This window comes from Corvus hawaiiensis, chromosome 6 (genome assembly GCF_020740725.1).
Source record: "Corvus hawaiiensis isolate bCorHaw1 chromosome 6, bCorHaw1.pri.cur, whole genome shotgun sequence".
Lineage (NCBI taxonomy): Eukaryota > Metazoa > Chordata > Aves > Passeriformes > Corvidae > Corvus > Corvus hawaiiensis.
In genome coordinates this window covers 50,329,125-50,352,439 of record NC_063218.1, presented here as the reverse complement: position 1 = coordinate 50,352,439, position 23,315 = coordinate 50,329,125, and the positions used below count along the sequence as shown (strand labels likewise).

At 43.5% G+C, this 23,315-nt stretch overlaps 1 long non-coding RNA gene across 1 annotated transcript; it reads right to left on the bottom strand.

Moving 5' to 3' along the window:
• Nucleotides 1-307: 307 nt before the first annotated feature.
• LOC125326913 lies at nt 308-21,708 on the bottom strand. Its single transcript, XR_007204069.1, has 3 exons — nt 21,564-21,708; nt 15,434-15,540; nt 308-992 (listed from the first exon to the last, which is right to left on the bottom strand). It is a non-coding gene; the product is annotated as an uncharacterized LOC125326913 (long non-coding RNA).
• Nucleotides 21,709-23,315: the final 1,607 nt, after the last annotated feature.

Sequence of the window (23,315 nt, the reverse complement as noted above, 5' to 3'; positions counted from 1 at the left end):
TAGCTTTGATGGTCACACATCTTCCTTCTCACTGGAGGGACCTGCATGCCCAGCAGGCAGAGACCAGCCTTTCTCACATAACTGCTCCTGGTCCTGTTAATAAACCTAGCCTGGAACAAGAGCTGCATTCTTATTGATCCTGGACAGAGTGACTCACCATGTTTGCTGTGGTGGAAGCCTGCACCTTTTTTTTTTTTTTTTCCAAAAATATGCTATTAAGCACAATAAGGTGCTGTATTTTCTATCTCAGGGTGCAGGCCTGTGCTGGGGCTGAGGAGACCAGGACCCACTGGTTTGGGGTTTTTTAAATTGTTTGTTTATGCATTAAGTCAGAAACAGGTGAGGGCACTCTTCTCTCCTAACAGGTGAGGGCACTCTTGTCCCCTCTGGAGTTCTGCATCTGTGTGCCATTCACTCTGTTCACCAAGAGCCACCCACCAAAAGCCAGTCACTCCCAGCTTGAGGCCACCAGCAGCACACATCCATGAGAGCTCGCTCAGGGAGAAGACAACAACTTTATCTGCAGAGTTAATGAAATTTGGAAGCACTGAACGGCTCAGAATTCCCACAAAAGGAGTGCACATCTTCAGTGGAACTGAAGTAAGAAAGCTATCTCCACCAATACCCTTCTGAGGTACCAATTTCATGAGTATTAACAATAGACTGGTACCAGCTACTTTCTCCCAGGCCTTGTTGAAGGGAAAGGACACTGGGGATCCTTTGTTATTTCTGAATAAAGGTTTTAAATTACACATCCAACTCCTATTTTAGAAAGGATTTTGATATCGCTGAGAAAGAATGCTGTTGGTGGTAGGGGTGAGGGGGACCTGCATGCCTTGCTAGTGAAGGGTCCCACAAAGTGTGACAGGTAACACAATGTGTGCTGGTGACTCCTCCCATCCTGAGACTCAGGCAAATCCACTGCAGCCTGCTGGCCATCCAGGAAGCCTCACACGTCTGGACAGGTACACTCAGCAAGCAACCAGAGAAACCTAAATCAAGTACAATCACATCAAACAGTAAGTTCTCACCAAAAGAAAACACCTAAATTAAATTTTATTCAGACTTTGCATGCCTGCACAGATTAGGCATTATTACAGGTACAATCTAGCATAGCATAACAGCAGCTCATGGGGCCATGAAGTCAAAACATCTGCTGAACTACCACCACAACTTGAGTTTCTATGAAGTACTAAAGTTTGACTCTGTATCTCTAACCTTGATTTTAATGCATCTTAAAAGCAAGTTTCCATGTTACACTAATATATTCTGACATGTGTATGCTAAGGTGTACAATACTTAATATTTAAACACTTCAGGCACAAGAGCAGAGTTTCAGAAACAGAACAAAAGCATCTTCATAGGTTATCTAGTTTTTCCCACCATTATTCTGTGGTGAAAAATACATCCACAATGGTGCCCATATAGTTATGTGCATCCATACCTGATCCATGCTTGCCAGCTACATAATGCACTCTGTGAAGTCCCTTGAGAAGTCTGTAGATAAAGCAACGCTGGACAATCTTACTTCTAGGGACATCTGTTGTATTGTCTAAACTTACTCCTTGTCTTTGGAAGTTGTATTTCATCTTTCCTTCGCCTCTGATTGAGGCCAAGCAGATAATTTCCTTTATTGCCCCCCCACCTTGGGTGTCACATTTGCTAGACCCAGTTGTGGATTTAATTCCAGTGATCCAGAGAAAGGAGCAGCCTCCTCCCTCGTAGTTTAACGGTCAGAGGAGTCAAGCAGAAAATCCCCCATGTGGAGTCAGTAATTTTTATCCTGTGACCCAGGAGACATCATTCATGTTGCAACTTGGATGATATATCTGGAGTGAGACATGAATTAATTACTGGAGGCTGGGCCCATGGAAAGCATTCCTGTTTGTCACCGACTGCCACCCAGAGCCATGGGGGCTTTGATGCAAATGTCTTGGACACAGCCACATTAGACTGATGGAGTCCAAACAGAAATTGCATAAAGCACCAAACTTGCCTTTGTGCATCCTGCAGGAGAGTGATGGGCACCATCCAATAAAGCCTCAAGTCCATGCAGTAGCCAAATATACCTTTGCATACTTAGTAGGGTAAAAATTAGCTTGTGGGTTTTTGGGCAACTAGAAGTTTTTTCTGCTGCTTAACATGTTTCTGTGATATTTTAACCAGCTGCTTCTCTGTCACAATACAGTCTGGCTCTATTGCTCTAACCATCTAGATTAGCACAGGTTTATTCTCATTTCTATGTGGCACACAATCATTTATCCCCAACCTCAAAATGGGTGGAGGCAAAAAGGAACTGACTCCTTGTTAGTCATCCTCAAATGATGAGGCCTGTATGGCAATTGCAGCACACAGACAACCTGCCATCAGGGTTTGATGCACACCTTCATTTTCCAGGTGTTTACACAAGTTTTGTCAGTCACATTGCAACAGTACCATTTGCTTGGGCCCACTGTTTGAGACTAGCTCTAGTCCAGCACTCCACAAAGGATGGTTACAGCTAATAAAGGTACTTTTTCTAACCTAGGAATAGCTTTGGACCAGCTGCCTTCACTAAAAGAAAGGCCAGAAAGACTTATTTTGCCCTCTTCATCCCCAGCATGCAGCTACGTAATATGTTCTGGAGACTTTGAATATTTGAAACAAGAGATAGTCATTTGTCTTTATGGGCTGCATCAAATGGTGGATTTAAAACAGTTGGGAGCATACAGAGCAAGAGTAGGAACGAGGAAACTTGGTTTGCTTCCTTGGTAACAAAATCTACAGCACAGCAGGAGACCAGAGCATGATAATTAGGGAATTACAGCTGTTAGTCACAGAAAATATGCTGCAGTTGCAGGTCAGGGACCTGAGGTTGTAGCACAGGAAGGAAAACTGTAATTTAGAGTCTGCAAGGAACTCTCTGCATGCATTAGACTTCTTGCTACTTATAGCATCTCTACACCTGTTTTCCAGGGCGGAAATCAAACAGACAAGAGCAGAGATCAGCAACGAGCCACTAAGGAAATAGAGTTTCCCTACAATAGTCAGGACAAGAACTATTTTTAATGAGAAATGGATATTCCATCAACTCTTGTTCATTCCCCCTCTTTCTAAGCAGGATGATCAGAAGTGTGAACTTTAAGATGAGGGAGATGACAAAACTTGATCCACGGAGTTATTCTGGGAGCCAGCAGCTCCCTTAAGAAGCACCAGTTGTTACAAGGGATGAATAATGCAAGTCCCACTGAAACAGGGCTTGGCTTGGAGACCTCTGTGTATTAACCCAGAGCCTTGTATTAGTTTCCTGCAAGGAGTAGCTGTTCCTAAAGGGATCTGAAGGATATGAAGGGAAATACAAGCTTCAGACTGAAGACAATACCACTTGATTTTTCTAGCCTTCACCTTAAGAATGCCAAACTCTAAACAAGTGCTCAAGAACAAGTCCAACAGATATCCACAATAACATCATTAAAGCCACTCTGCCCACAAGCCTTTAAAGGAGAGGACCAGCTGGTACAGTTGAAAACAAATCTATCACTCGTGCTTTACTGTAACCTTTGATCCAGCGAAATCCCCCATAAGAAATTCCTCCTTGCCATTCCACTCAAGAAGAGAATTTTTATTTGTTTATTTCACCCAATCTCCTCCACCCTTTGTTCCAAACTGGTTATGTCCAAGTTTTTGAGATTATCTTCCTTTCCAAAACTTTCAGTGTGTGAAAAAGAATCTTTCTTACTTCTCTGTCCTTAAATTAAGCTGCTTCAGAAACAAAGAGCTGACTCTTACAGGTGAGAACTGGAGCATAAGGGAATTTGAGGGAAGCTAAACTTGCTGAGGAACAGAAGAAACACCCATCACACCCTGAGGCTGACCAAGAGCTGACAGCTTCTTTTCTTCAGACCTGCACCTGTGCTGCCAAACCACACAGCTCAGATTCAGAGGCCAGTATCAGGAGACCTCAGGCCATGAGGCTCAAGCGAGTGACCCAGAGGAAGGAGCAGCTCAAGAATGAGCATAATGAGCTCATTCAAGTGATAATAGAATAGAGTTCCAGCATTTGCCTGCTGTACCAGCTAGCAGCTTTACATCACATCTAAGCCAAACTCATTCTTTCCATGGAAGAGCAGCTATTAATAACTTCCTACCACCCAGTCCAGCCTGCTGACCAGTAGCCAGGCCTCCCCAGTTCTCCTTGAAGGCTGGCAGCATGCCATGCAGATCAACTAATTCAAACTATTTTGGACATGAAGGTATTTCGGTGTCCTAGACCCTTAAGCTGTCCTAAGCTAGCCTCTGTTTCAAAGGGGCATTACATGATTCAATCACTGCTCTCCCTTGGGTGAAGTGTCACAACAAGAACTCAGAGGTGAGCAAAGCCCCTGGGTTCTGGGGTAAAACCCTTCCCTTGGTTCTCTACCAGCTCTCTGGATGTCATGTTTTCCTGGCCTTGTAAGCTCTGAGGAACAGTGGGAAGCACTTACGGTCAACCAAAGGAATAAAACACTTCTATTCCTGGTGAGCTGCTCACCCTAGAGCCTGTGTGTCACTCAGAGTTAGGTGTCAGTCAGGTGTTTATGCACTTGGAGGCTGGGGCAGTCGTGACAAACGCTGGCAGAGCCTTCCTCCTTGCCCTGTTTCTGGTCAGCAGCAGACTGGCAAAGGCAAGCTGACTCCCAGTCCCTACTCAGAAGACAGCCTGTGTTCTCCACCTTATTGAGACACACCTCAAAGGAGAGGCATTGCTGCCATTTGGGACAGGACTTCTTTACATTCAGAGGAAATATTAGTTGAGATGTATCTCAGTCCTGTAGCCTTTTCACCAGAGCCACTTAACCATAATAATGTGACATTTGGTTTTAAAGCCTTCCAGAGGAACACTGCGATTTTCATTTTAGAGCCCTGTGCACTGACTTGCCCTAGATGTACTTCCACCCACTTGTGCAGTCATTTCTCTAGGGGACACAAGGATTCACCAGGTCTTGGTGCAATGCACCCAATTCATCTCAGTAAAGTTTCGAGTCCAATCCTGATAGTGCCAAGTGCTTGGTGCCATTTTTAGAAAGCAGAATAACTAAGTATTTAAGGACAGATCCTTCCCCAAATAGACAAGAAGAGCCAATCAGCAGCTGTTTCTCTGGAAAGATTTTGCCAGCACTACAAATGCTCCATATAGAAGCAGAAAGACACTACTTCTGAGCATAAATGCATGTTAGATGACATTGCCACTAAATATACCAGGTGACTGTTAGCACAATTGGTTTGCTTCCAGTCTGGTTCCCCTCTTTGGTGTGGGCAGCAAGGGCATCTTAAATGAAACAGCCCCAAGATGAATTTAGTTTAATGACTGAATGTGGAGGGGGGGCAGAGAAGAAGGAAGGAGAACCAATATTAAGTGTGGAAACTAATACAAAAAGCTTCTGGGATATTAATAGTGTGCTGAACTAATAAGATGAAGCCAAAGCTATGAAGTTTCTGTAACACCACAGCAGCTGCTACTGTGAAGTAAGGGACTAGAGGGGATCTGTGTATTTACAGCAGTTATCTGAAAGCCTGGGCATGTAATTCCACTCAGAATCCCCACCAACACAAATACATTAAAAGTAGACTGAAAAAGCTCCTGTAAACCCACTAAGCGCAATAGCTAAAGTTTCCACAAGAAATAATTCATAGCATTACAGTTATGCTCACAGAGATGGGCTAAGACCCTCTCTGGACTGAACAGAGAGCAGAAGCTCTTGCTGAGAACACACTATACTGTAGCAGCTCAAATACCTTCCAATCCTCTTGATAGCTAAAAACCCCTCTGGCACAAGAATCTGTAACATGAAGAAGTCCCATAGAAGTTAAACTAGACAGTGGCTGCTGAAAAACCTTAGATCCACATTGGTTTTTTGGTGTTTGTTTGATTGCTTGGGGTTTTCTTTGTGGGCTTGGGGTTGGGTTTTTTGGTTGTTGTTTTTGCTTGGGTTTGGGTTTTTGGGGTTTTCTTTGCACGCGCCTACAGACAAGGTTGGTTTGTCTACGAAGAGATGAGACCAGGCATCCATTTCCTTTAAGAGTCTGAGAACAGGCTCGATCAAAGACAAATCCTAGGAGCCAGGATTTGGAGCTAGGGCATAGATTCCAGCACCCACCACACCACTCCCTACATGAGCTGGTAGATGGCAGCAATTTACAGCTCACTAACAGCTCTGTGGTGCCTTCTGTGCGTAACCTCCACAGCCTCTCCAAAGGCTGTGGGGTACATGACTGAGAACCCTGATAAAGCACAAGAAAGGCAGTGTCTGGTTAATCCTACACAAGAGCTGAGGGAACAACTCAACACACTGCCCATATGGCACCTGCCATGCCAGGGGCACACCAAGAGAAGCTGCAACCGCAACAACAGAACAAATGCTGCTATTGCCCAGAAACACTACGGCTCTGGGTATGGACCAGAATCCCACTATGGAATGAGTGAGTAAGCATGTAACATGAATTTACTATGGATTTGAGAGTAGATGAACATGGTCTCTACACAAGAAGAGACTGAGGTCACAAAGAGCATCACCAGGATCCCCTTGGACTCCTCAAGATAAGCAGTAGCCCTAGAGTATCTAAAGCCCTTGCCTGGCTAACTATTCCAGTCAGAGCTCTCTGAAGGCTCAACAGCAGCCTAATGTTAGATAGCAAGGTATTAAGAGAGGAATAAATGCCATTTTGTTAAGGAAACTTTAGAGAAGAGTGACAGTTTTGAAGATTCATTTTAAGCTTTCATCACTGGCAGGAAAGAGGAGAAGTCAGGTTACTTAACCGCTGTTATGACAATTATCAAATGGAAGAGACCAGTGACTTGAAGAGAACATTGCAGTTCATAGCAAAATTCCACTGTGCTTTTCATTAGGTGTGTCCAATTACTTCCAGTATAAATTAGCTAGACCGTTGAAAGCAGGTTTGCAGAAAATGAGTTTAATGCTATTATCAAGTGGCAAAGAAAGAAAACAAGAAAAGATTTGTTTCCCACAAAATAGTCACAAAAGTCTAAAGCTATGCTGGAGATCTCTTGGACCCCGCAGAATTTTTCAGAATTCCTATCTGCTTCACTGACTAGATCCAGGACTCCAAGACAGCACTTAATGCTAACTTTGTGCAACAGTTCTAGGAATGAAAAGCAAGAACTTACTAGGGTCAGCTCCAGTAAGGCTGACTTCAAAGTGCACTTTCAGGCTGCTGAGCAACTGCAGATGCAGGCAGATGGCTCATAACTATTCTACCAAATTACTCACACGAATTGTTGCTAATAGAGTCATGCAAGCAGTATTACAAACCCTCTCCCCAGTCCCACTGGGCTCAGTGACCATTCATGTTGCAAACCAACAAGTCAGCACCTTCAGTTAGGCCAGAGGACAAGTAAGGAAAAGAAAACAGGAGTGATACCAGGCAACTCTACCATTGGTCATGTGGGTTGCAGTTGTCTCTGAAAGTTTAGGCAATCCTGCTGACTCAGACAAGCTTCTCCTAGAATAACTCATGGTTTTCTGTTGTATTGACACGCAGAAAGAGAGCTTCATCCTTTTTGTGATACCCAGCTCCAACAAAAGCAGAGGTACATACATCACCCTATTTGGAATAGGGGACTTCAAAAGCAGAACACCCCAAAACCTTGGTGAAAAGATGCTTTCAACATTTCATATTTGGCAAAACTACACGAAGGGATGCCTGTACTCCTAATTTGACCATTAGCTGCCTAAGCACTTAAGCATGAGACTTCAGACTATTCTCTAGAAGCAGAAGAACTGGGACCTACTCTTTCATTACCAGAAAGAGACAGGGAGGGACCTACATGGAGGGGAAACAAGAGCCCAAAGCACTCCTATCTCCAGTTCCCTTGTTGCCTGCATCTTCTCCTTTCTGAGGGGGATTAAGCCTGGGGAAAGCTTGGTTATTTGGAACACTTTGCCTTTTGGTGGATGGGTGGAACCAGACTGGGTGCACAGCAGTGCAGGGTGAGCCATGCACACATGACTGAGATAGGAACAGACACTAATGAAACCTTCAGGGTTTTCTCAGACCATCCTGTCATTCGGTATAAGGATCACACAGGAAACAGCTCCTCCTTACCTGAGCTGGGCATTGAAAATACTCAAGCTCCAAAATTCAATGAGCACACATTTTCTCAAGCTTGCTGGTCATGAATTTAAACCCTATATATGATAAACTTCAGTTGTGGAGTCATGAACTAAAGTAAGTGTTGAAAGCACAAGTAAAGTAAAAGATAAAAATGTTCACAAGGAAATGGGCAGAATGACCAGGCAGGAGAAACTGAGAAAAACACATCAGAGAAGTGATATTAGCAGAATTATTTGCAATATTGAGACTTCACCTACAAACACTAAAATCAGGAATTTACCCACTCTACAGGCAGGTTAGACACCACATTTCCATTCAGTTCCATCTAATCTCACAAGTATCAACTGGAATTGGACTAAATGATCATTGTAGGTCCCTTCTGACTGAAATACTTTAATTCTCTTCCACTATGACGATCTCCAGACAAAGGAACTGGCCACTGTCACAAGACTGCACAACGTCACAGGCTGATTCTCCCCACTTCCAGCTTTCTGGTTTCTTGAAATTTTTGATGTCCCACCAACCAGAAGGAGACTTCCAAGATGTGACAACAGCCCCATTCTAATAGAAAGTTATTTTCTTGCTTTAAGTTCTACACAGCGCAGAACTTGCATGAGCAGAATTGTGCATGGGAAAAAAGTCTTAGGAATAATAATAAAGTTCACACAAGAAACATTGGCTAAGAGACAGAGGTGACAGTAAGATGAAGTTTACTATTACATTCATTTCTGTACTTATCTTTTGATTCCTGTAGCATCTTTCACATGATTGTCTAATGAAGAATCAGAGGAAACAATGAACTTGCATCCCCTAAACAAAATTCCTAGTGAAGACCAATCAGCTCTTTTGGTGCTCCTTTGGTGTTTTTGCTAACTGCTCCCATGGTGCAGTGATATCCTAAACAATACCGACCAAGCTCTCCCAGATTTTTGGAAGTCTTAACTCAAGAGACCTTGCAACACCCCCGTGCGGTTAAAAAAAGGATCTTGGCTCATGCCACCCACCACTGAAACAGACACCCCTAGGCTGGATTGAAGCAGCTGTATGACACCACGCAGCAACACTTCACAGCATTTTAGGGTAGAAAGCAATTAACCTTTGGCTGAATCCCCTTAGCTCCGAGCTACAAAAGGAGTGTTTGTTCTGTTTTCTTCTCTACCCGCCACCTCCCCCAAGGCTGCACGGCTCTGGTGTTCTCATTAGCTCACTGCCCAGGCTGCTCTCTGGACCCTGAAATGGAGAACAACAGTTGTCATCAAATTAATAGGCTGTTTATCCAGATATTAATTTTGTTTTTTCTTGCTTCTGCTCCAGAGTAGTGGCAGCTGATTCCAATAAAATTAGGGTGAGGTTGTAGTTTCTGTTCGGACAGTAAATACACTGGAGCTGAGATCTACTTGAGGCCTCAAATATACTTTAAAGCAAGTTAAGGGAATTTGGGCAAGGTCCTCTTTACAGGTATGAAGAGAGTAACTACTTCAGCTGAGGGAAGACAGCTCTCTGCCCACTACTGTTTCTTTCTGTGCCTGATTGAAATTTAATCCTACTTTCTGTACTTACACGGATCCTTCATCCTCAAGTCCTGCCCTGAAACAGAGCTTCCCAGGATCCAAGTCTGACAGCGACATTGTGGAAGCCTGGAAATCCTCACAAAGTCAAATGTCCCTTAGATTTTTAACTCCTGAATTAGCATATTGTATAGCACAGGCAGAGTGAATGACTTAAAAATCTGAAGGCAGTTAAGTGAAGACTTGGGAATATAATCTGTTTCTGATCCTTCAAGTTGGATTCCCCCACTTGACCCTGAGCACATATTTCCAACTTCATTTGCTGCTTATCAGCTTCATTCCATTAGTCTTCCACACTCTTCCACAACAAAGCATGCTCCTAAACACACACAGTTTGCAACTGCACCACCTGAAGCAGTCAAAGAGACCGCTCTGTCACTTCCATTTTCGTGCATGCTTCTAACGTGAAGCTTTACCAGAGATGCTCTGCTCTGAGCCATCAGAAATGGGAAGCTGTGGCTGAGGCTCTGGAGCACTGGGCAAGAACAGCCAGACCAGCAACAGCCTGTGAACTGCAGAGGGTGGGTGCAAAATCAGCCTGACACACGGACAACATAGCTGGTGCTCTGCAAGGAACCCTCAGGAGTGCTCATTCCAGCAACCTTCAGGCAGCGCTAAAACCTGTGTGTTCATAGGACCTGCAAGCACACACCCCCTCTAAGTGGGCGGGAGGAGCAAGCCCACTGCAGATCCTCAGCTGCAGGCCAAAATCTGTTTTCCTACCTTTTATTTCCTTCACCTGCATGACATAAGACCTTTCATCAGCCCTTCCCAAACAAGTGTTCTCAGCTGAGGTGCTGTGAGAGTAGATTTGACTATAACCTGACACCTTCCCGCTCCTATCGTGGGTCTGGTGTCACATTCAAACATGAGTGTTACGCTCATCTTTTCCAGTGCTGGAAGCCAACCTTTTACCTTGGTTACCTACAGAAAAGGCTGCTGTAAATGCTCCTTCTGCAGGCAAACAAGAAGTCAGAAAACAAAATGAGGACTCAAAGCAATGCTTTCCCTTAGGTCAGCCTCACTAGAGCGATGCAGGCAGGAAAAGAGAGCCCACATTAGCAGACACCCTGCTAGTGGGCTTAAGGGGAAGGAATCCATAAAACCTCCAGGCATTCCAGCAGCCTGGGTACCCGGGATCGCTTTCACAGTTTAGGAAACAGTTTCATCTCAGCCCCCACAAACTGACCTTGGCAGAACATCGAAAGTTTGCACATAACAGCCATGTTTGTGCCATGAGTAATCCAGCCCTCTAAGCTAATGCTCCCTTTTGGTGGTAGAACAAAATACCTTGTTATCATGTGAACTACATCACATTAAAGTGATGAGAATCTCCTAAGTCCATTTAACGAGATCCTTCTACCCACGGAATTTCACCATTTTGTTCATCTTCATGCTTTCCCACATAATTTTCAGTTTTAGACATTATCACATATTTCCAATACACCAGAAGCAAAGCACACGTGGTCAGGCTGAAACAACAACCTATGCTGGACATTAAATGGGGGAGTATCTTCAGAAATAACCCAACATGAATCTTCTGATTAATCACAGCTCAGTGAAAGAAGAGATATATACATATCTCAACAACATATATAGTCTTATAGCAATATCTTCCTTTTTCATTTGTTGAGTTTATTGCACATGTTCAGAGCTAATCCCATCGATTAGCAGTGCAGGTTAGAGACCCACTAACACCTGAACATGAACATGACAGGACACTGTTGCCTGCTGCTGGCCAGCAAGGGAAGGAACAGCCAGGAGTAGGAAGTGTGGCTTCCACACTTGCTCTCTTAACCAGCCAGCTAGGTTAAAAAATGAGAATACTGCATTTATGGGTTTGTAGCTAAATTGCATTTCTGTCTTCTATTAATTTTGTGTTCCAACTTAAGTAGTTACAGCACCTCTTCAAAAGAAAGAGGCTAAGCTTACATAGATTTATGCAAGCAGAGAGAAAATTCAGGAGCCTCATCCTCTAAATGCTCCAAGACGGCACATCCATGCTCTGCAAGGCTCACTTTCATCTCTTGAAGAAAAAGCAACTTCAGTAAGTAATCTACACCCATTACATGAAAATTAGGTCTGGTACTTTACTTGTATTAGTCACCTTGTAATCAGTTCAGAAGCCCTCTGAGATATTGTAGTTTCTGGAAATAAGAAGTAATGAACTTGGCCAAAGAAGCTGTAACTTGAGGGGTGGGAGCAGAGTGAAATATTTCAAAGCTGATGAGGAGTTTGGATCCAGTGGAAAGGAGATGCCTGCTTTTCTAATGAGTCAAGGTGCCTGTTTTTAGTGCAGCTGGTCCAGGTAACATGAACTGTTATAATTCACTTATATTTTAAAGCCTGAAGAGAGAACTCCTAGAGCCAGTGAGGAGCTGGCTTTGCCACAGCTAGATGCTGAAGGAAGCAAAAGCATGAAGGACAAATTTAAGTTGTGGTATGCTTTGAAGTTCTTGGGCCATTTGGCATTAGAGGGATCTACAGACAAAAGGAGAAACAATGCTTTAAGAAGTGTGTGACAGCCAAGTTCATATAGCTCCTGGCTTTGCAAGTTCTCACAGAATTAAGCACATTCACATGCATTAAAGGGTGGGTGTATAAACAGACTATACCTTTGGCTGCATTAATACCATGCTGATTTGAACTGATAATTTTCATGGGCAGCCCTTTTCTCCTGCCTCTTTCATGCAGACACTCCAATATACTGAACTGAATTAAGCAGCTCATGGGTAGATGTTTCCAACAGTATCTGAGGCTTTGCCTTCCAAAACCTCATTCACTATGCTGTGAATTCAGAAGTGCAGGACCACCTTGCAAAGGCTGAGTGATCTCCCTCACAAGGAATTTGGGATCAATGGGCACAAAGACAGGAGCTGATGTAGTAATGAGAAAGTTAAAGGTGACTGACGTTTTCCCAACATCAGAAACATTCCAGGTAAGGACAAGGTCAGCAGTCCTCAGGCAGTGGACACAGCCTAAAACCATAGCCCAGTTTATGTCTCTCCAATGCAGACAGAGGCGCAGGCTGTGCCCAGAGGGCTGAGCAGCTGCACACACCACTCTGAGCCTCTGCAGCTTTTAGGCTGACATCATGCAACTGCAGCTTTTCAGTATGGAAACAGGATGACTCCTGATGGTTACTCGTGTCCAAGTCAACACAAGGAAAAGAAAAAAAACATGCTCTATTCTAGTTGTCCCTGTCCAAATGGGGAGCGTGGGTGTGAATACATCACTGAAAAGCTGGGGATGAAGAACAGTCCATCAGGACTCCCTGCACACCAGCTAGAGTACCTAGCACAGAGTGAAGATGAGGCAGGGCAGGGCTGTAGAGGGAATTTACTCCTCTGGAGCAGAAAGGAAAGGCACAGCTCAGAGGTATCCCAAACAGTGCAGCAGGCTCTCTGCACTACCTCTGCTCCCTCCACACACACAGCACAGCACACAGGCTTCCCCAGCCCTCCCCTCCCAGATACAAAGCAGCTTTCTGCTGTTGCAAAGAGAAAGAGGGAAGCAAACTAAGAAGAAATGCACTCAGCCCAGCGTTATCTGGCAATGCTGAGTGAGAGAACAAGTATGAAGCATCCACTGCAATCCCACTGTGCAATAACTGACTGACAAGCCCCTGGAAGCTCTATAAAGTGTCCTTTCATTCTTGCCTGCCCTCAGATGGGCAGGTGCAGGCAGTAAGGCAGGAGTGTAGAAAGAAACTCTTAGCCCTCCAGACAGTATAGTCTCCAGAGCTGATATTATGGTCAAACAGCACAAGCTATAAGCCAGCCCTTCCCTGTCTGTCATCGTTCCTGCCTTATTGTCCTGGGCTTTGCTTTGTTTGCTGGGAGCAGGCATGCTCCAGTTCTCAGGCACATGCCAGCAAAGGCGCTGGCGTGCTGCCCACCCTAAGTACCGTGCAGGCAGGATGGCGCCTCCGATATTTAAAACAATATTTAATGTTTTACATCATTGCAGGCCTGTAGATTATTTTCTAAATCCATGAAGCAACAGTGGATCAGCATGTGGTGTGTTAATGCTGCACAAGGAAATAATGCATGAGGGGGGGAGATTAGGAAGGAGCACTTGAAATTACAGTTGGCATTAGCTATAGGATAACAGATAGCATGGGATGACCCGGTTATCCCAGGCTCCACAGTGCATTTAAGAGTAGACTCCAAGAAAGGAACATACATAAGAAAAGCCTGCCCTAGAAGCAGACAGATTCCCTTTTCTAGTTCTACCCACCCAAACCTTTGAGGAAAAGCTTCTTCAGGAACTGCTTATCGAATAGAAATGCTAAATACCATTGTTTTCAGAACAGAGGACACAGGTCTAAAGTAAAAACTTAAATACAAGCCTGGCTCTCAGGTACAAGGAAAAAATCAACATGATGGACCGGGAATGACACACTCTGGTTGATGACATACCACAGACCTCAGGATTATACTTACAAAGCATCAATGGATCATTCTTTCTGCCACTAGTGTTAGAAGTCACCTTATGGATCTGAGCAAACACCGTAGCATTGAAGTGATTAAGATAGTGGTATAAAATGTAAGAGTTTAAGAATGGTATTATAAAGAAAACATTTTTCATTTGTTAATAAGGAAAAGGTTGGCTCAAACCAAATGGGGATATGTTGATGCTGTCTGCCCAGCTATACTTTCTTGTTCAGTGATTAACTTTGTTATGAAATTAATTTTTCAGGATTAGTGGTAAGTCCTTTTTGGTCACTCCTGAGGAGACAGCAAGGAGCATAACTTCATTTCCAGAACAGAAGCCTGACAATATAAGAAGAATTTGTCCAAGATGAACAGTGAGGTTCACTGACCTCAAAGTCAGGTGACACTTAAAGCTCAAGTAAATACTACACTTCAAAAAGCCACCATTTGCACACCAACTCCTTAGTAGGCACTGAGAGCTGAGACTATCCCACAGAGGTGAGGACCTGACAAAAAGAGGGGTTAGCCTCTTTGGCACATGAGCAACCACCTCCAAAATCCAAATGCCTTGTTCCACTCAGATCCTAATAGGAGTACAAGCTGTTCTTGCCATGATGACTGTCCCTTTTCCACAGAATCCCTTCAAGAAGACACTGAGGATTGAGCACTGGCTATCAGGTTGCAGTCACTGACCAGAAGTGACTGAGTGTGCCATGGACATGAGATCCAGCAGGGAGTAACATCCAGTCCTTCCCTGGGCACTGGCAGCAGAGCATATCTCTGTACCAAAAATCTTGGCTTCAAAGAAAGTATAAGTGTACTTAAGAGCATTTAATTAACTTATCTGCAGTGATCCTAAATTCAAGTAGTGTTGGGCCAGGTTTGACTAGGAGAGCATTCCCAGCTTATTTGGGGGTGTCCATCCTGCCCCAACCCCATTATTCCTTTTCAGTGTAAGAAAACAAGTTACACATGCATGGGAACTCAGGTACTGGTCACTATGGTCATTCTTATCAGATTTTCCACTTCATATCCTTCTTTCAGTGGTCAGAACTACTTTTCAATACAGAAACTTGAATTCAGACCCTCTTTCTGCTCTGCCAGGCTCACAGGAGAGCATAACAGCTTTGTGACAAGAATGCTAACCCTGCTGGACATATGTAAAGAAGTAGGGATGCCCACAGTCCCTCCCACAGGTATCTTGGAGCTGCACGTGACTCCTGAATTTTACCTTGTTAATTAACAAGCAAAAAATCCCCCAAAAAACAAACAAACAAAAACAAACAAACAAGACCCCAGATTTCTTGCTGTTATTTAGAAAAAAAAAATTAAAAATACCTGGAATTGAAGCAGTGTCTTGGTCTTGGAACACATTAATGCTGTCTTCATTCTCTAAAGAGTTTTCTGGTCCCAAATGATTTTTCCTTGCCTGCACAACCATCAAACTGAAGAAAAATAACCAGTTATTCACACACCTCTGTTTTTCAGCAGAAGTCTGCTCAAAGGAATCATCCCCACATACACTTCCCACCACTTTTCCTCTTGGAAGAGGACTGAGTGCTGCAGCCACCTTCTCTGCTTATTTACAGTAGTGTAGCAAAACACATTTCTGAGTTTACTTTTGTCCTCCTAAGTGTCATTACTTCACATGCAGTGCAACTGTTTTTCTTTTTACATGGAACTATTCTATTTTACTTAATGGCATTTTCCTGTTATTTCTCTTTGGGACTCCCAACGTTTGCTGGATATAAAAATGCATCAAAAAGTTGTGCTCCAGAGACATACGCCTCCCCTCTGACTCCAAGATTATTTCCTCTAAAATTTGATAGGGAGATGTGGACTACTTTGTAGTGTGATCCATTTCAACTGTTCTAGCAAGGTAGGTAATCCTATACTGTCCCAGTTTTATAAGAATCCAGGCAATTTGAATTAATAGCATAAAAGTATAGCACTTGCCATAAACATGGAACAGTTGCTTTATTGCACTTGTCAAATGCATTCCTCTCTTTGGTCACAGTTATGGTCGAAGAATTTAACAAAAAATTAACAAGCCATTCACAATAAAAAGGAACTCAAAAAAAGTCGAAGCTGGAGAAAGCATCACATACCCTACATATTTGAACTCTTATGGTTTTTCCAGCCTGGTTCTCAGTCTTAGTTCCACAAGTTTCTTGTAAGCTCCATCCCTTGTTCAATACAAATTCAAGTGGAAAGGACAGCAGAGAAGTGTCAACTCTGAGAAAAGGGAGCGGATGCTGCACACAGGATAAAGATCTGCCCTACTTCTGAAACAGGAACAGAAGCAGTAGCCATGAAGAGAAAGGCAGACAGCATTTCCCAGGTCATTAACCTAGATGGCTCATCCTGTGCACAGCCATCTGCCCACAGCTTATCCTACATCCCAGGTATCCGAGGGGAACCTGCAGGCTGCCGTGCCCACACACAGCATGGCCAGAGCAGACAAATCCTGCAGCACTGCTGGCCCCACACCCTCACCCTGCTGCCGTGCCTCACCACCAAGCAAACACTTTAAAAAAGCCTAAAAACTTCTATTTTATAGCAACAGTCAAAAACAACAGTTAACAGAAAGAAATCTCTAACACAATATTTGGAAAACAAACCCCTTTATTTTTAAAGGGCTACAAGCAATCTGAGAAATTTACATGTCTGCTATGGTAAAACAGCTTGACGGACCCACTGCAAAACAAACAATTTACCATTTTGATGTGGCATGGTGGCAGTAGGAACCATAATTTTATCTGCTTTTACTGCAGTGACTTCTGACCCTTTGCATCATAATTTGAGAAGCAGCTGTGTACTTAGAGCCCCAACACCCTGCTCGTTCCTGTCTGCCGGGCACGGCGAGTGTCACTCCCGTGTCACTCCCGGTGATTAGCACAGCCACCGAGGAGGCTGCCACGGGGAAGACCTGGTGCCCCCTGCCTGAGACAGGTGCACACCCCTGTCACATCCCACACATGTGTCCTTTGGGCTTGTTACCACTGCTGTCATCAAAGCAGACTATCGTTGGCAAGTGCAACATCACACAAGAGACTCCCAGCAGTTGGAATTCAACATCTTAGTGGTGACTGTCAAAGGCTGATTTTCTTCCAGAAGTGTAAGAGGAAGAGTTTAAAGATAAGGCAGAGCAAAAGGTGCTGGAGGAATCTTTGTTTTGTCCTCAAACACAAAAATAAAATATCCTCTTAAACAAAAATAATTTGAAGTCAGCAATAGGGTTTCTTTTGAAGTCTGCCACAGGCCTAGTAAAGAACTATTCTTTGTATGCAAAGTTATTATATAGCAACATTGCATGAAGATTTTGCTGAAAATGAAAAGTTTAAGGAAAAAAGTGTCCAATATTTGCCAGTCATGGGGTATTTCAGTAATCTGCAGGCCCAGGGGTCCACATGAAGTCCTGAACACTGCAGTTACTTGAGAAAGGGAACCTCCATCGCATTAGCATTTTGGCCCCAATCCAAGAAAGCACTTAAGCATGTGCTTAACTTTAAGCACATGAGTGCTCCCACCCACATAAAAGGACCACTTATTCACTGAAAATTAAGCATCTGCAGAAATACTTTCCTGTATCAGCTTCTTTGCTGAGTATCTTGCAGGATTATACCCTATCAAGTGACTCCCTGGAAAAAGAAAAAAACCACCACCACCTAAACAGAAGTTGACTTCAGGCAGGGTTGCTGATTGCCAGGGGCTGCCTAAGCACGTGTGGCACTCGGCTTTGGAGCCCCATGTCCTGCCCAGCTCCCACAACAGCTGCACAGCAGCCAGGAGCCTCTCCCGAGGCCAGTGCGTGTTCAGAGCTGCTGCCTCAGCCTTTGCCTTCTGGTTCTAAAAAAAGTCACGTAGAAGCTATTCTCCCTGACCAAAAGCTTGTCTGCTTCTCTGAAGGCTGGGATGTAAAAGCACAGACCTGCCACAAGGCACTATACTGCCCACATAAGGTAAGAGCTGCTGCCAGTTAACACCAACAAGGTGTTAAGATGAAAACAGCAATCTACTACAGGTGCGTTGTTTTGGATCAAGCCTTAAAAACCTTAAATTATATCTAGAAGGGGCTGGTAAGGGGATAAGAGCAGCTCAGGAATTAATGTGTATGGGTAGAGGGTAAGGCAGTAGAAACCAATTCTAAGCAGGCAGTGGAAAACCATTGTGTCATGTCTGCCGCATGCATTTTTGGAAGGTCATCACAATCACAAATGCTAACTGTGGTTCGGGCTCCCATAGCAGAGTTATCCTCATCAGTCATCTTCATCAGTTACAGGGATAGATTAGATATTCCGTAAGAAAAGTCCATGCCCAAAAACCCTGAAGCCCTTCCGGGATGTGAGTACTTACGCCTCTCTCTTGCATGCTGGATCTCCCTCCTTGGGAAAGCAACATGGGTGCTGAAGGCCCAACCCCTTCAGTAGGAGCAATTGAGGAACTGCAGGCTCAGTCTTTTGTTTCACAAAAACCTCTTGCCTTAACGCTACAAATTAACCTTAAGGTTATCATGACTATTAAAGCGTGTGGAATTGAACCCACCCTGAAGTCAGAGCATAAACAGCACTCAGCCCACTTTAAGGAAAAGCAACTGTTCCTAATTCTGCACCACGCTGTGCAACAGGCTGCCCCTGAGCAGAGAATTTGAGTCATTTGTACAATCTGGCCACCCACCAGGCAGGTCTCCTACCTGCTGCTGCACACCAAGGCACACCCTGGCGCGGGATCCAGCACAGGCACCTGTCAGCCCCGTGATTTGTGACCCATCTGACACGGAGACGCTCTTTACAGCCTGGTGTCACTTCTGGCTGTGTGTGTTCCAGCTGCTGTGGTGGAGAGCACTTTCCTTACCAATTCACATCAAAGGCTGTGCCAGCACAAACACATGAGTTTTACAAGTCACTCAGCTGTGTACTATGACAAAGGTGTACCTGGGATGCTCCTTAGCATTTCTCTTACCATGCCAAAAATTGGCATCAGCTTATGTGAGGATTAAGACCCAGGAGACAAGAACTGCCAGCCACAGTGTTAGTGGGTGATTTTAAACAAGGGTTAGTAAGTGGCTTTGAATGCACACACAGGACTGAGCCATAGTTCTTACGCAGCTTTCTATACCAGACCAAACGCAAACCAGATTTTTTTGCTACCTCATCAGAAACACAGACTACTGGGTATCTGGTGCATGAGGCATAGGATAAAGACCAGGCTGAAGTGAATACAACAAGAGCCAAAGCATCCTGCATCATTATTTTCTTGGCTCCTAGCTTCCAAGTTCTCCAGGGAATATGACAACCATTTGCACATCTGACTGTTTCATTTTGAAAGAAATGTAAGCTAGACTTAACTGTTTTCTTTCCACATGTGTCTGGTAGATATATTTATCATCAAGAGATTCTTCTCCTCCTCTTCCCCCCACTTAACAGCTCTTGACTTCGTGTGGCCCCTCCATACCAGCATATTGTTTGTGCTTTTTGCAAGACCCTACTTTAAAGTATGACATGTTTATGTAAGAGGCATTGATGGCTAACACAGGCTTCAGCTCAGTAGGGCATTTGGGATGGTGTCAGAGAGGAATGCTCTCCCCTGATTTATGAGCATGTTATAGTTATTCAGGTGGAGTGGCAGGACCTGGCAGTAAGCACCAGCATACAGATCAAATGTGTTTTCAGTTCATAGATCAGGCTGAGGTGCTGCCCATCACCACAGGGTAGTGGCAGGGGAAACTAAGCCCTCTGTTTTTAAAAAGAAAGCAAGGAGCTGCCCTCAACCTTAAGCCTTACTAACCAAAATCTTACACTGTTCTTACGAACCCTGTTCTGCAGTTTGAGGATGGCATATCTGCAGATTCAGAGACAGATGCTTATGGTAGCCTACAAGTCTGACTTACTACACCATTCTTTTTGCAAGTCTGATTCACTTGTCTGTTTCCAGATACTTAAGTACTTGAACAAAGTTCTTCAACTCTCTCCCTTTTAATCTGCTTTATTTACAGTAGGTACAGGTTGAAGAGATGTTCTTTTGAGGCATGTGACTGAAGTGCTCATATTTATAAGCCCATTCACTCTACACTGTGCTCCCCAAAAAAACCTAGCCTTTGGAGCATCACACAATTCTCCAGCAGCCAAACCCCATCCCCAGTGTTTGCTGGCATCTTTCTATACAAGGTGCTCATTTAACATCTTCAGCTCTCAGTGAAATCAGTACCCCTCATCTCCTTCACAGTTTGCTCACATCTGCAGTTTGCACCTTTAATTAAGACATTCAACTTCATTTTTCCCTTATGCTGTTACACCTTCCTCTGGTATTATCAATTTGGCAACACAACTCTGTAATCCTGTTCCATATCACAAAAGCCTATGCTGAATTAATATATCTCCCATGAAGTAACAGGAGTGCAAGTCCTTCAATTTCGTGAGGAGAAGGGGAAGAAAGGCAGAAACACAAGTTCTCCTCAGCATTTCTCAAACACTAAAGAAATTTGATGGGCTGAGAGAGATGGGGCTGTTCAGCCTGGGGAAGAGGTGGCTCTGAGGAGACTTTATGGCATCTTCCAGTACCTAAAGGGGGCTTACAAGACCTGGAGAGGGACTTTCCATCAGGGCATGTGATGGCATGGGAGGAATGGTTTTAAAATGAAAGAAAGTAGGTTTAGATTAAATATTAAGAAGATCTTTACTGTGAGAGTGGTGAGACACCGGTATAGGTTGCCCAAAGAAGCGTGGATAACCCATCCATGAAAGTGTTCAAGGCCAGGTTGGATGGGGCTCTGAGCAACCTTGGTCTAGTAGGAGGTGTCACTGCTCATGGCAGAGAGGTTGGAATGAGATGATCTTTAAGGCTCCTCCAACCCAGGCCATTCTTCAGCTCTAAAACTCCTGCTATTGCTTAAGTGAAGCCATGTAGGAAACTACTTTCTAGGAGAAAGGTATATTCTTTACCCATAAAAGTCCATTTAATAGTTATGTGAACCTTTTGCTGCTGCTCTCACAATGCCAGTGAAGGTAACTTGGCACACATGATTTCAAGTTAGCGAGTTATTTTTCTCTACAGCAAGCATACAAGTGGTATAACACATCACAAGGAAGTCTTTGTTTCTTGACCAAAAGTCCTATTCTCTTTCCATGAGGGAAGAACACACACACATATTAGGGTCAATAAACAGACTTAAAATTCAGCTTAAAAACCCCCAAAACCACAGCCAGAAATAGCTTGATGTACAGTTCTGTACATAGCAGTCACACACGCTGATAGCCAGCCCATGGCACATTCAACCATTCCACCCATGTTTCCAGACAAGCAGTTCATGTTACACAAATACAGGCTGATTAACTTCCAGACAGACACCGCTCTGGCAACTATAGGGAAATGCCAACATAGTCAAAACCTGAAAGCAGTGAAATATTTTAAACAGACTCATAATGCACGACCCAGGAGAAGACCCAAATCTCAGTGCATTGGAACCTACCTGACTGCTTTTCTGCAAGGTCTTCATCTGCTAGAGATCAGGTTTTGGAAATTACTTTTGACTTCCTTTTCACCAGCTACAAATCCAGAACAATAAGTCAAGCTTCAAGAGTCAGTTACATTATAGGCATAATAAGAGGCACCCATTACCCCATCTCCTTATATGCAAAGAAACCCAAACCCACAACCCTCCAAAATAGCCCCCACCCCAGCCACACTGCCATTTTATCCTTCAGAAATGACCTTGTATTGATTGTTTATTACTTTAAGGTAAAAGCACATTTTCAGAGGCTCATTGCTGCTCTGTTAACTGTTAATTGAAGACAAATTCTTCTCTTCCCTCACCCCCAAAATAAAAATGTCAAGAGGCAAAGCCTAGAAATACACTGGATTGCAGGGGCTATCCTGCACTGATTGGTGTGAGTGAAAGCTTCATTCTGTTTTGTTTGCTCCAATTTGAAATGCAAATGAAAAGTCAAGCTTGAGTCCCAGCCCTTCTAAATTCTTCTAAATATTATCTACCAACAAAGTGAAAGAGTAATCAAAGATCAGAAGTTATTAAGAGCCTATTTTCTTGAAGAAATACAGAATTCCAATGTTACTTTGAAGTTCCTCAAAATAGTCAATGTGTTTGGTTACACATTTTCTTTTCCTTGCAAGTTTTTTGTAATAATTATAGAAGTCTGAGCTACTGGAAAGAATAACATGAACTATTTTAGTTCTATAAAGAAGAGAAAAAAAAAAAGAAAAAAAAAATAAAGAAAATTAAAGAAAATCCTTAAAACCGGACAACCAGACAAACAATTAGACTGCAATTCTGATGACACTGAATGCTATGCAGAGGGGAGTAACTGCTCCCCTTGACCTGCTGCTCCTGCTGCTCACACTTTGCACTGAGGGAAACTGACTGCAAACTATTTGTATGGGCAAGTCTATTTGTAAAAGTGACCAGAGAAAATAAATTCTGTATAAATCATTGTGTTTGAATATTAGGCTGCATTATTGGGGAGTACACGTACAATACTGCATGGATGTTTCCACTTATTTCTAATAATTAATGGGTGTGCAAAATTAATGGGGTTTAAAATTAAATTGTATTCCCAAACCTGAGGTTCATGGGATCAAACGCGCATTTTCCCTTTTAGAAAACATAAGCAGTGATATACTAGTTTTTAATTAGCATGAAAGAGAATACAAAATTCTGTGTGGCACATCAGATAGCAGTCATCATCAAAATGTCCTTGGGACATCAGGCATTTCTTGGCTAAACATTCTCAGTGCATTATTCAGGGGACACTGCATGAGCATTTAAAGAGATCTAGAAGCTGAACGATTTGGAGAGGCCTGGTGAGCCAGTTATTCCCACAGGACTCAGAACTCATCTCCATGTGTTCTGCTGCCATTCACCAGTGGGTGATTATGTGGTACACAGCCAGGCCATGTAAGACTGGCTGGCAATCCCATTTTGGGCCCAGGCTGTGGGAAAGGAAATCAAAGTTTCCTTTTTTGACCTATTGAAATGCTTTTAGCTCCTTTCAGATTTGTCATAACAACAATACACTTAAGGAATAATCTAATGCAGACTTAAACCTCTGTTCAGTACAGACTGCTAAAAATGCCTTTCTCAATTTGATATGCTACACTGACATATTGCACTTTTCTGTATCTGTTTCATTCCCTTATGGTGGATGAAATTCAAAGGTATTACACAAAGTGATAGCCAGCCCCAAGTGAGGCAGCTAAACCCACAAAT